The sequence below is a fragment of the Lissotriton helveticus genome, chromosome 12 (genome assembly GCF_964261635.1).
Source record: "Lissotriton helveticus chromosome 12, aLisHel1.1, whole genome shotgun sequence".
NCBI classification, from domain to species: Eukaryota; Metazoa; Chordata; class Amphibia; order Caudata; family Salamandridae; genus Lissotriton; species Lissotriton helveticus.
The window spans coordinates 597885110-597897311 of record NC_136073.1 but is presented as its reverse complement, the minus strand read 5'-3'; the positions used below and the strand labels follow the sequence as shown (position 1 = coordinate 597897311).

The 12202-nt window shown below is 46.3% G+C and overlaps 1 protein-coding gene across 1 annotated transcript in view; it reads right to left on the bottom strand.

Moving 5' to 3' along the window:
- The window catches only part of PCP4L1 (Purkinje cell protein 4 like 1), a 349325-nt gene that overhangs the window by 85447 nt on the left and 251676 nt on the right, over positions 1 to 12202 (bottom strand). The window lies entirely within an intron of this gene.

The window sequence follows — 12202 nt, the reverse complement described above, 5'->3', positions numbered from 1 at the left end:
GCTAACAGGAGAAATAGGCTGGGGAAAACTGCCTCCTGGCAAGAGCCCTGGCACTTATCATTCTGGAGAGGACTAGGCCTAATAGCTAGAGTTGCTGATTTCAGAGCTGGGAAACCGGGTTCGAGTCTTGGCGTGGCTCAAAATCCTGTGATTATGGGGGAAATTGCCTGCCTTCCAAATGAGTGGTTCCTAAATTGGTGCTATAAGCACCGGTGCTTAGGATTAGGTGCCGGTGCTGTGCCTAGGGTGACCAACTGGCATTGGTGCAAATTCAGGACGGCGAGTGTAAAAATTCAGGACAAAGGGTCAAAATTCAGGACACAAATTCATGACAGGAGGTCAAAATTCAGGACAAAACTTCAGGACAATAGGTACGTTTTACAGACACATCAGAGGTCGCGCGATAGTATACAAGTAAGCCCAGCCGTTTCCAAACGTATTCAACCGTTTGCAAACCTATCCATCATGTATCCTTCCATCTATCATTTCACTCATCCATCCCCTCATCCGTCCTTTCACTCATCCTCCATTATCAATCCATCCACCCTTTCACCCTATCCATCTGTACACTTATCCATCCACTCTTCATCCCATCCATCGATTCACTCATCCATTCAGCCATTTACCCTTTCACCAATCCAGCCATCCTTTCACTTACTAATCCTTCCACCCATCCACTATTTTTTTTTTTTTTCACAACTGTGTTTATTAAGGGTTTCAGGCAAATCATACATACAGTACTCCATAGCCAGGAGGACACTGCCAGTGGAAAACACATAATAGAATGCATGAACAGCCTAGACATTCAACTAACCCCCCACCCACCGTCCCGCCCCCAGCCAACAACCCCAAAAAAAAAACCCCGACTACCCACCCCTTATCCCACCCTAACCCAGTGCACGTGATCACCATCAGCTGCAGCATATAGTGTAAAGCACAATAGGCGTCCTGGAGCCACCTAGGCCCCGAGGTCACTGCCGGTAGGCAGTCCATCATCCAGGTCAACGGGAGGATCCAATGGCAAGTCTCTGTATTCTGCCCACTGCTTCCAGATCTTGTAATGTTTGCGGGGGCAGCCCCTGGCCTCAAACACAGGCAATTCCAGTCCACCCATCCACTATTTTAGTCATCCATCCATCCTCCCTTTCTCTCTCCATCGATCCTTCACTTAGCCACCCTTCCTTCCATCCATCCATCCACCCACCCACCCACCCACCCATCTACTCATCCACTCATGAATCCATCCATTGACCCTATCACTCATCCATCTATCATTTCACTCCTTCACACATCTATTCATCCTTTTGTTCATCTACCCTCCCTTTCACTCACTCATCCATCCTTACATCCACCCTTTCACTCATACGTCCATTCATTCACCCTTGCACTTATCAATCCATCAATCCATCCATCATTTCACTCATCCACCTACCCACCCATCATCCACCCAACATCCACCCACCCACTCATCCATCCTTTCACCCACCCACCATCCAATCCACTGATCCATCCTTTCACCCACCCACTCATCCATCCATCCTTTCACCCACCCACTCATCATCCATCCATCCTTTCACCCACCCACTCATCATCCATCCATCCTTTCACCCACCCACTCATCATCCATCCATCCTTTCACCCACCCACCCATCATCCATCCATCCATCCGTCCGTCCTTCCCCTCATCATCCATCCATCCTTCCCCTCATCATCCATCCATCCTTTTCCCTTATCATCCATCCATCCATCCATCCATCCTTCTACCCACCCACTCATCATCCATCCATCCTTCCCCTCATCATCCATCCATCCATTCTTTCACCCACCCCCTCATCATCCATCCATTCCCTCATCATCCATCCTTTCACCCACCCCCTCATCATCAATCCATCCTTCCCCTCATCATCCATCCATCCACCCTTCCCCTCATCATCCATCCTTTCACCCACCCCCTCATCATCCATCCATCCCCTCATCATCCATCCATCCATCCTTCCCCTCATCCATCCATCCTTCCCCTCATCCATCCATCCTTCCCCTCATCCATCCATCCTTCCCCTCATCCATCCATCCTTCCTTTCATCCATCCTTCCCCTCACCCATCCATTTATCCTTCCCCTCATCCATCCATCCTTCCCCTCATCCATCCATCCATCCTTCTGATCCATCCATCCATCCATCTGATCCATCCATCCATCCTTCCCCTCCATCCATCCATCCATCCATCCATCCATCCATCCATCCATCCCCTCATCCATCCCCTCATCCATCCATCCCCTCATCCATCCCCTCATCCATCCATCCCCCCATCCATCCATCCCCTCATCCATCCATCCCCCCATCCATCCCCCATCCATCCCCTCATCCACCCATCCCCTCATCCATCCATCCCCTCATCCATCCATCCCCTCATCCATCCATCCTTCCCATCCATCCATCCTTCCCATCCATCCATCCATCTCCTCATCCATCCATCCATCCTTCTCCTCATACATCCTTCTCCTCATCCATCTTTCCCATCATCCAGCTACCCTTCCACCCATACATCCAGCTATTTACATTTTCTCTCCATCCTTCCCCTCACTCATCAATCCATCCATCCTCTCTCATTATCCATTTATTCAATCTTTCATTCATCCATTCACCCTTTCACTAATTCATCCAGCCATCCCTTCACTTACTTACTCGCCGACCTTTCCATATTAATTTTGAGCTGAGCCCTTTTGAGAAGAGGCCCATCAAGAACTTCACCCTCGCTGCAGGGGCCGTTCCAGGACTGGGACAGAAGCCACCCAGGGTGGAGACAGGATCCACCACAGGGGGGGACAAGAGCCATCACAGGTGGGGGTGGACTGGAGCCACAACATGGGCGGACAGGAGCCATCACAGGCGGGGGGTGGACTGGAGCCACCACTGAGGGGAGGGCAGGAGCCATCACAGGAGAGGGAACAGGATCCACCAGGGTGGGCACAGGGGTAGGCATGCAGTATTCTAGTATCATCTTGGACTCCTCGCCCCCTCCTGCACAAGACAACGAGAAGACAGGCTCTGTCCAAAATGCCACCCCCCCACTGTGATGTACAGTACTTACAGGAGATACTCTACGAGAACTGATTGAACTAATTGTCATCCATACTTTGTTAATCAGTGTGGGTGCGATTGTGCCATTGCTTTATTGTCTTACATTATAGACTGCATGTTTGAAGAACCAAGGTTTGCTTACAATTTAGTGACAGTAATTACGCTCGGTGAAGAGAAGCACATGCTGCCTCGGTGTAATCAGGGGTGTAATCTGGCGGAGTCTAGGATGTTTGGGGCCCTGGGTAGAAATGGAATGTGTGAGCCCCCCTCTAAATAGCAGAGACATGACACATTCAGGGCTGTTTGCATGTGAATAGATGTAGCTGCTCCTGAACCTGCAGCCCCTCCCTCTCAGTCACCTTTGAAGCACCTCTTAACAGGTCATCAAGGGCTGGAGGTGTGAGGGTTGCCATCCCGCTGCGCCTCTCCAATGCTGCTGAGTATCTGAGGAGCTTTGGTGCAGCATCGGAGTGAAGAAGGGAGGTGGGTGCAAGCTGTGCCGGCTTTAGGGTGGGTCAACAGGTGCCCTGTTAAAATGACGGACAAATGGCGTCCGTTAAAGATTCCTTCACGGACAACGGACAGACGGCCGAAATTACGGACTGTCCGTGAAATTTACGGACGGTTGGTCACCCTAGCTGTGCCCCTGCTCAAATTAAGCACTGAAGAGAGTTAACCTTTTACGGCAGCGCCAAAGTCTTTGTTTCCAGAGGAGCGCAGGCCTGTACACATATAATAATAATAATAATAATCCACATTTGTAAAGCGCACAATCACCCGTAAGGGTCTCTAGGCGCTGGGGGCCGTCGGGAAGATTAAGCGAGCTATTGCCCAGAGTCACATGGTGCTGGGCTAACCTGCCGCCAGAGCCGGGGATCGAACCCTGATCCCCAGATTCCAGCGTCAGTCGCCCTGGCCGCGGCACCACACCTCTCCCCACATGAGCCATGCATCATCATCTTTCAGTTGTCTCTCTGGTGTCCTAGCCAAGACTATATACATTGAGATCTAACAGCTGTTAAGCCAAACTTTCACCTTGCAAGAAAAATAATCACACATTGTATCGTAATTGCATTTATATAGCGCTTACTACCCCTGACGAGGCATTGAAGGCTTTTCGGCGAGTAGCATGCTACTCCAGGATCCAAAAGGATTACTGGTGGATTACTAAAGGGAAATATGAGTTAATGTCAGTGGTTCAATGTGAGTCTGTTAGTTGGATTGACTAGGATAATGTGTGGATAGTAGAGAGAAGAGTCTAGAACGTGGTATTTGGGAGATCATAGTAGTAACTTGATGTTTGGGATGAGTAAAAAGGAGCGATGGCGGAGGGAAGAGTCTCTAGAAAGGGCTTAGGGGCATCATAGTAGTAAAAGACGTTTGGTATGAGTCAAAGGAGGGCTACATGAGGGAAGAAATTAAAAAGGGGTTTAGAATAAGGTTTGAGATGAGATGGTAATGATAGATGAGGAAAGAGTTTAGAAAGTGTTATTTTGGAGATGATAGTAGTAGAATGAGGTTCGGAATGAGTCAGCGAGAGGAGGTAGATGATATATTGAGAGAGGTACAGGGTGAAATATAGCATAGTGCATTGGAGAGTCAAAGTTTTTTTATATTCTGTGCATATGGGCACGCTTCTTGTATAACCAAAGAGGCAGCAGGGAACAAGCGCTGGTAACACTAGCATCAATTAGAGATGGACCTAGATCGGACGGGAAACATCCTTTACAACGCAACTTTTACCACGCAGTCCCTTTACGACGCAACTTTTACAACGCAAACCATTACAACGCAATGCGCTGGGGGGCGCTCTAGGGTAGGGAATAGGTTTAATTTACTATCCAACACCTTCCCTACTATCCACGGGGACTGGAGTTGGAATAGTAAATGAAACTATTCACTATCCAGCGCCCCAAAGCACTATGGGTTGAAAAGGCATGCGTTGTAAAAACAGCATTGAAAAGGCATGCGTGGTAAAAGCATGCGTTGTAATGTCATACATCCAGATCGGACACCCACACAACCACACCGCAGGACTGCAACACGTAGAAAATGAAACACAACTGCAGCGCCAGCGCGACGCACATCTATTAGCACCACCTGCAGGGAAGAGGCTGCAGGCTGCAACAACTGCACCACCGTCACAGACAAAAAAGCTCAACATACAATAACTGACAAACATAACAACATGAGTGAAACACACCCAACAAAAATATACAGCAGCAAATGTGGTTATGCCTCCTTTGACTAACACAAAAATATGCTTTCTAACTGAAATGTTGTAGTAAGTGGTATATTAATAAGTAAAGTAAAGCTACAACTCTGTGCATGACTATTGCAATTCCGAGACATGTTTAAGAAAGGCTGTTGTAAATAAATCACATCTACGTCAGTATTGGTTGAATAATTGATGCAATTTAAAACAAATTGCTCTTCACCTCGATAAAAAACAATATATATATTAACAGAGGAACTTTCAAAGCACATTTAACCAAAGAGACCTTTCAAATAGCATTAGTTTCTAATGCAGAGTTGGGGTTTGGGCCTGCATAATGGGTCTAAGTCCTCAAAGACACTCTGCTTACCACCTGAGCAGGTGCGGTCAATACTAGTTGGACAAAAGGAAAGTCTTACCTATAGAGTGATATTAACCAGTGCTATCTCTCACTCTTTTTCTCAACCAGGTCTATCTCCCAACAGATATAAACTCTGTTCTGTTGCAAGATCTATGTTTCTGCCCAGCTGGAGATATCAATCAGCTTCTCAGCGCAGAAATAGCTACAAGCTTGGAGCCCATCTGATTACAGGTAGCTTCAACCGATCACGTGGATGAAGGCACTTAGCTACCTTACAAACATATTAAACAAAGGGGTAGCAATACAAGCCTCACATGAGGCTATGGGCAGAGGCAGAGGTGACAAGGAGGTACTGTAGCTGCTTGATACACCATGCCATGTACTGATGATTGTGTCTATGCTATGGTAGGATTTTGGTGGCCTTAAAAAAGACCTACTCACTCCAGTGTGGGCACGAGTGAAGAAGGAATTGCGGACGTGGTCGCACATGCCCTGTCTATTTATGGGAGATTGGCCATATTTAAAATGGTCTCCCTTCTAAGCATGAGCGCAAAATCCGCTCCGATCGCGGATTTTGCGGATTTTCGGTAAATCCGCGATCCGCGAACTCTCGCGAATTTACCGAGAATCCGCAATCCGCGATCGGAGCGGATTTTGCGGTCAAAAGTTCAAACCTAAATAATTTACGATGGCGCCGGCAAGCTGCCAGCGCCATCCTCAAATGGTTACTTAATTAGCTTCGACAGGAAGCTCTAACAGATAAGATAAAGCAGGGGCTCGAGCGCCTGCTTTATTTTATCAGTTGGAGCTTCCTGTTGAAGCTAATTAAGTAACTTTTGCAGGATGGCGCTGGCAGCTTGCCGGCGCCATCGTAAATTAGTTACATGGTGTGTCTTTCTTAGTGAATAAATATGTGCCCTAGTTGAAGCTTAAATTCAGTGACTCATTCATCAGCCCAAAAATAATCACGTGGCTTTCACGTGCGCAATCCCCGTGCTGTTCCTGTGACCAGGGGCTTCTGTCTCTTAATCTGCTGCTCTGATCGGTCTCTGACCTTTTGTATTCACACAAGGGGCATGTGCGCTCGCATGGAAGCCCCGTCCGTTTGGCCCCGCCCACACACTCGAGGTGTGCACCCGCCCGTCTTCCCGCCATTTACCCACTATGATGGACATTTCACTCAAGGGACCCCTGCGCACTTCGGCGCGATTGCATAGTAACACACACTTGGTCGCTGGAACTAGTTGAAGCGCAAATGCAGTGACTCATTCATCAGCCCAAAAAAAATCGTGAGCGTTGGGAGGCTGGGCAGATGTGCCTTCTTCCCAAATATACCATCGGAAATCCGCTGTGATGCTGCCCAGAGGCATTTGCATCTTTGGCTTTCACGTGCGCAATCCCCGTGCTGTGACCAGGGGCGTCTGTCTCTTAATCTGCTGCTCTGATCGGTCTCTGACCTTTTGTATTCACACAAGGGGCATGTGCGCTCGCATGGAAGCCCCGTCCGTTTGGCCCCGCCCACACACTCGAGGAAGCCCCGCCCCCAAATCCGCCAATCCGCAAAATCCGCGGATTTTGCGGATCCACGATCCGTGAATCCGCAAATTCGTGAATCGTGGATCCGCAAAATCCGCCCATGCTTACTCCCTTCCTCAATTGTTGTATCAGCTACAAAACCATCCATACCTGGTCCCGCAAACATGGTTCAGACAGGTGAATTCGGCATTGGGACAATTCTTATGGGCGGGGGGTGCGGCCAGGGTAGGGCTCCTGGACTTGATACCAATCGACGTACTTATGGGGGACTGGCCACAGCGGACATTCAATCCTAATACATAGCGTCACACCTTCGGGTACTCAACGAATGGTGGTATAGGGACAGAGGGGACCCGGCATACGCAGTGGAGTGATGGCTGAATCAACCTTGAATACTATTCTGTATTCAGGTCCGAAACTCCGACCTCTACCGCCTGCATCCCAGGTGGTGTTTAGGTTGTGGAAACAATCTGTCTGTAAGATTGGATGGTGGGGCTGGCTACCTGGGGAGACCCCGCTGTGGCATAATGGGAGACTGCCACAATTGACTGAGCTGGTGGGTTTTCGGGGCTGGGATAACATAGGAATCTCGACTTTGAGGGATGTCATGCGAGGCTCAACACTGAAATCATTTCAGGACCTCCAAAAAGAATTTGATATGCCTAGAACCCAGTTCTTTAGGTACCTCCAGTTTAGACATGCTATCTCCTCCAGTATCGCCGAGATAGACGCCCTCCCTGAATACAGTCCAATCGAAGCGAAGGTGTTTATGGGGGATCTAGGGGAACATAAGACAGCCAAAATGTATCAGTCTCTGGCGACGCACAGCCCCACCACGCTAGATACATTGAGAGAGGCGTGGATGCTGAACCTGGGTCAGCTAGATGGGGTGGATTGGACAGAGGCACTGGCCTCCCCGTGTGAGGCGGTGATAGCTACTCGGCTGCACCTGATACAGTTCAAGTACCTGCACCGGGTCTATTATGCAAGGCAGAGACTTTGGAAGGCGGGACTGGTGGCATCACTGGAGTGCCTGCGATGTGATCACGAGGAGGGCTCCTTTATACACACAATATGGTACTGTCCGGTACTCGCTGCCTTTTGGGGGTGGGTTAGTGCGTGCTTAGCTGAGGTGCTGGGCTGGGATATCCCTATATCACCGAAATTAATTATATTACACATTATGGAGGGAATTGGGGGAAAATTGTATAAACGTCACCTCTCATTGTTAGGACTCACCTTAGCCAAGAGGGACATTGCAAAAATGTGGAAAGCAACGGCCACACCAAAACTATCTACTTGGATCAAGAGGCTGGACTCTTGTATGGGCATGGAGCAACCAGTGTTCAAGGCTAGGCGGTGCCCGCAGAAACGTGAAAATGTGAAAGAAATGGGCTGAATACCGGGGCTTATGGTTGGAGCCAACGGACCATGGGAGAAATGATGCGTTAACATGGATATCGAAGGATGCGGGTCAGAGTGTTGTGTGAAGGGACACAAGGTGGTTATCATGGGGTGGTTGGGTATCTCAACAGATTTGTGGTATGAGTCGGTTGCAGCACAATGGGGGGGGGTTGTTACAATGGGAAAAGGTTATTGCTTTATACTTGTTTCATATACCAATATTGTAAACGAAAAGTCAATCTCAATACAATGTGGTCTGATATATGTCGACGACTTCCTGAGATAGGGAGCGCTGCATGGTATGTAACAATTGACACAATAAAATATCTTTCTGAAAAAAAAAAAACCTACACCTGTGCACATTGCTTATCATTAACTAGAAGAAGATCTCACCTGTATGGATGTAATAGGACTTAACAGAGAGAATTAGCATCCATCTAAAGTGTCATTGATGGGGTTGTAGCCTCACTCTTCATGAATGAGTATCTCACACTAGAAAACGTTTACCTCATTAAGAGTAAGCTATCCTCACTGAAAGGGAGCCTCATTCCATCACATGAAGACTGTCTTAGTTAGGTATAATCTTCACTCCCACAAATCACGGGACTTACAAGAAGAGGCCCTCACATTGGTATGAGCCATGGATTCTTGGAGCAATTAACCTGCTGCGGCAGAACCCTGTGCCAACTCAAATTTCCACTGACTTAATCTCGGCTGTCACCTTAACATCAAAAGGTTTGACCACTCTGGCAAAGCTCTTTGTCATCGACTTGGAGGTGGTCTTTGAATTGTCTACTTAGGACCTTTGAATGTGTAAAACACTTGAACAAAAGAAAGAAGAGATCCAAATTTACTGATCTCATGCAGGTCATGCTCTGGAAGATTCTTATGTAGGCCGATGACCTAATATTGTTAAGTGCTATGTCTTTATAGAATTTAGGACTACCAAGGACTTGCAACATGTGCATGCAAGTAAAAATGTCCCTGATTTCCGCATGTTCTTTTAGAAGGACAAGTGAAGCCAGTCAGTCAATTAGCTTTATTTCGATAAAAGAAATATTTTAAAAGCATTACATAAAACAGCAAATAAAAAACCATGACATTTAAAATTCAAGTGACGCATACAGTGGCTGATGATCTTGAACCACGCAGATTGTGGTCACAGGTAGAGCGACCCATGTTACAAGCCAGTGCATAAGAAAACAATTCAATAAATAGTAAACAAAAAAAAGTAGGGAGACTCAATTCCCTTACAATGTCAAGTTGTCCGACAGCTGCCTTACTTTTATTTGTTGTTTAATGTAATCCAGCAAACCTAAAGTAAATTCAATAATTCCCATATCTGTTCATTTTATTATAATCGATTTCTGGATATTGCAGTAAAACCATAGGTCTTCAGCCCATTGCAATCCCCTCTTTTTAACTGAAGCTTATGGCAAAGAAAATACAATGGGCTGGATTCGAAATAGACTTTCCAGTGAACAGAAAAATGAGAACAATGGGCATAAACCCCCATCAAATTATACCAAGTAAATGTATTAAACAGGGAGTAAAGGAGAGCATGCCATTTTCATCACAACGAATCCAAATTTCAAAAACGAACATTTTTGTAACTTCTCTTTCTTAGTTTACAATATTATATCAATCGGGAGCAGGTGGAAGTTACTAAATTACTCAATTTATGCTTGTCCAATAAGCATTCACCATCACAAAGACTACTCTGCCACACACGTGTTGGTTCAAAGTCGTAAACCCATATATATGGGAAAGAAATATTTGTGGTATAGTGTCCTTATCAATCAGCCCCAGGCACCCATTGATAGTATGAAGAATTTGGTGGTGTTTCAAGTATTATTTCGTTATGTGGAAATGACATTATTGGAGTTAGGGGATGAATTTAGAATTGTTGGTTCTTTAATATGCAAGGTCCCTGGAATTATGCAGCAAAGGAGGACCAAATTATGCAGCAGGGTTGACTAAATTATCTGGCAAGAAAATGCAAATTATACGAAGTCACTGTGTACATTTTATGAAAGCAATACTTCATAATTTTGTTATTATTTCAAATGTTAACACTGTCTGGGCAAAGGTTTCATCTCCTCATTACCATGTCAACATTCAAATACAGTAATGTGCAACTGAAAGGTGACCAGTCAATCTTTGCATAGGGTCATCCACTGCGCAGCAACACAGGTTGTGCAATCTTACTACGTTTTGATCTGCTTGATCAAGACACAAATCTTCTTTTTGTTAGAACGTACAGATTTTGCAGCAGATGATGTATTAAGTGGTAAATGAGTCAAATACAGAATTATGCTGAAAACATGCCACGGCAGGCAGGTTGCATAATTCCAGCGACCCTATTAATATGGAACCTATGCAATGCTTGCCTGGCACTGCCTTGGGTTACAGCAGATTTAGCATGCCAAGCAGCTTGGTGAGTCTTACTTAAGTACTGCATTGCCCTTGCGTCACCTTGTGTGACACAAGATGAGTGCAATCCCATGATAAGTCAGGGCCTCAGTGTCCAGTCAGGCTTTATTCTTTAGCAGAGACCAGTGGCCTGAATTAGAGGAGGGCGGTACTGTATGAAACATCAGAAATAGTCTTTTCTTCCCAAAACAGCCACATATTTTGCCTCTTGGAAAGTGTCTGAAGTGATAACAGAAGGCCGGATTGAAGAAGGAAATAAAAGGAACACGGACTGGATGTGAGGAAAGGGCGGGAGACAAGATGAGTTGAGAAAACACAGAGATGGGCTGAGAAGATTAAAAGTTATTATGAAGAACGAAGGAGGGAATGGACAAAAAGGAGATGGAATGAAGAAGGATGATGAAGGGATTGGAAGTTGGGCTGGGGAAAAAACTCTTGTTTTTGACACTATTTTCCACACATTACCCCCAAGCACTAACAAAGCAATGATTCACAAAAGGGAAACATCCTTTACGACACAACTTTTACCACGCAGTACCTTTACAACACAGGATTTACAACGCAAGTCATTACAACGACTTGCGCTGGAGGGCGCTGTAGGATAGGGAATAGTTTAATTTACTATCCAAAACCTTCCCTACTATCCACGGGGACTTGAGTTGGAATAGTAAATTAAACTATTCCACTATCCAGCGCCCCCCAACGCAAGTCGTTGTAACGACTTGCGTTGTAAAACCTGCGTTGTAAAGACATGCGTGGTAAAAGCATGCGTTATAATGACATACATCCTTCACAAAAGGTTGTGATCCATGAATGTGGGCCTCTTTTTATGAGATAACCAGGCCTATGTTTGGTCCCATTCAGATCCAGTACCTGTGAAAGAATATGGGTAAATGGGTCTTGTACATTTAGCTAACCCAAAATGTCTTGTAGTCTAGACTCATCTGCAGAGGCTGATCTCAAGAGTGGAGATCGGTCTAGCCTTGGCATCGCATCAACTGCGGAATGGTGTTAACCGTCTAGGAGCTGGTAGAATATACACCTTGCGAGCTGGCAGTATGCAAGCCTTGGCATATGGCACAATGTGCTTCCATGGGTGACCAAATATAATGCCTTACACAATGCAACTGCCAAGAGAAGGTACAAAATAAGTAATAAGAGGTGGCCCATCT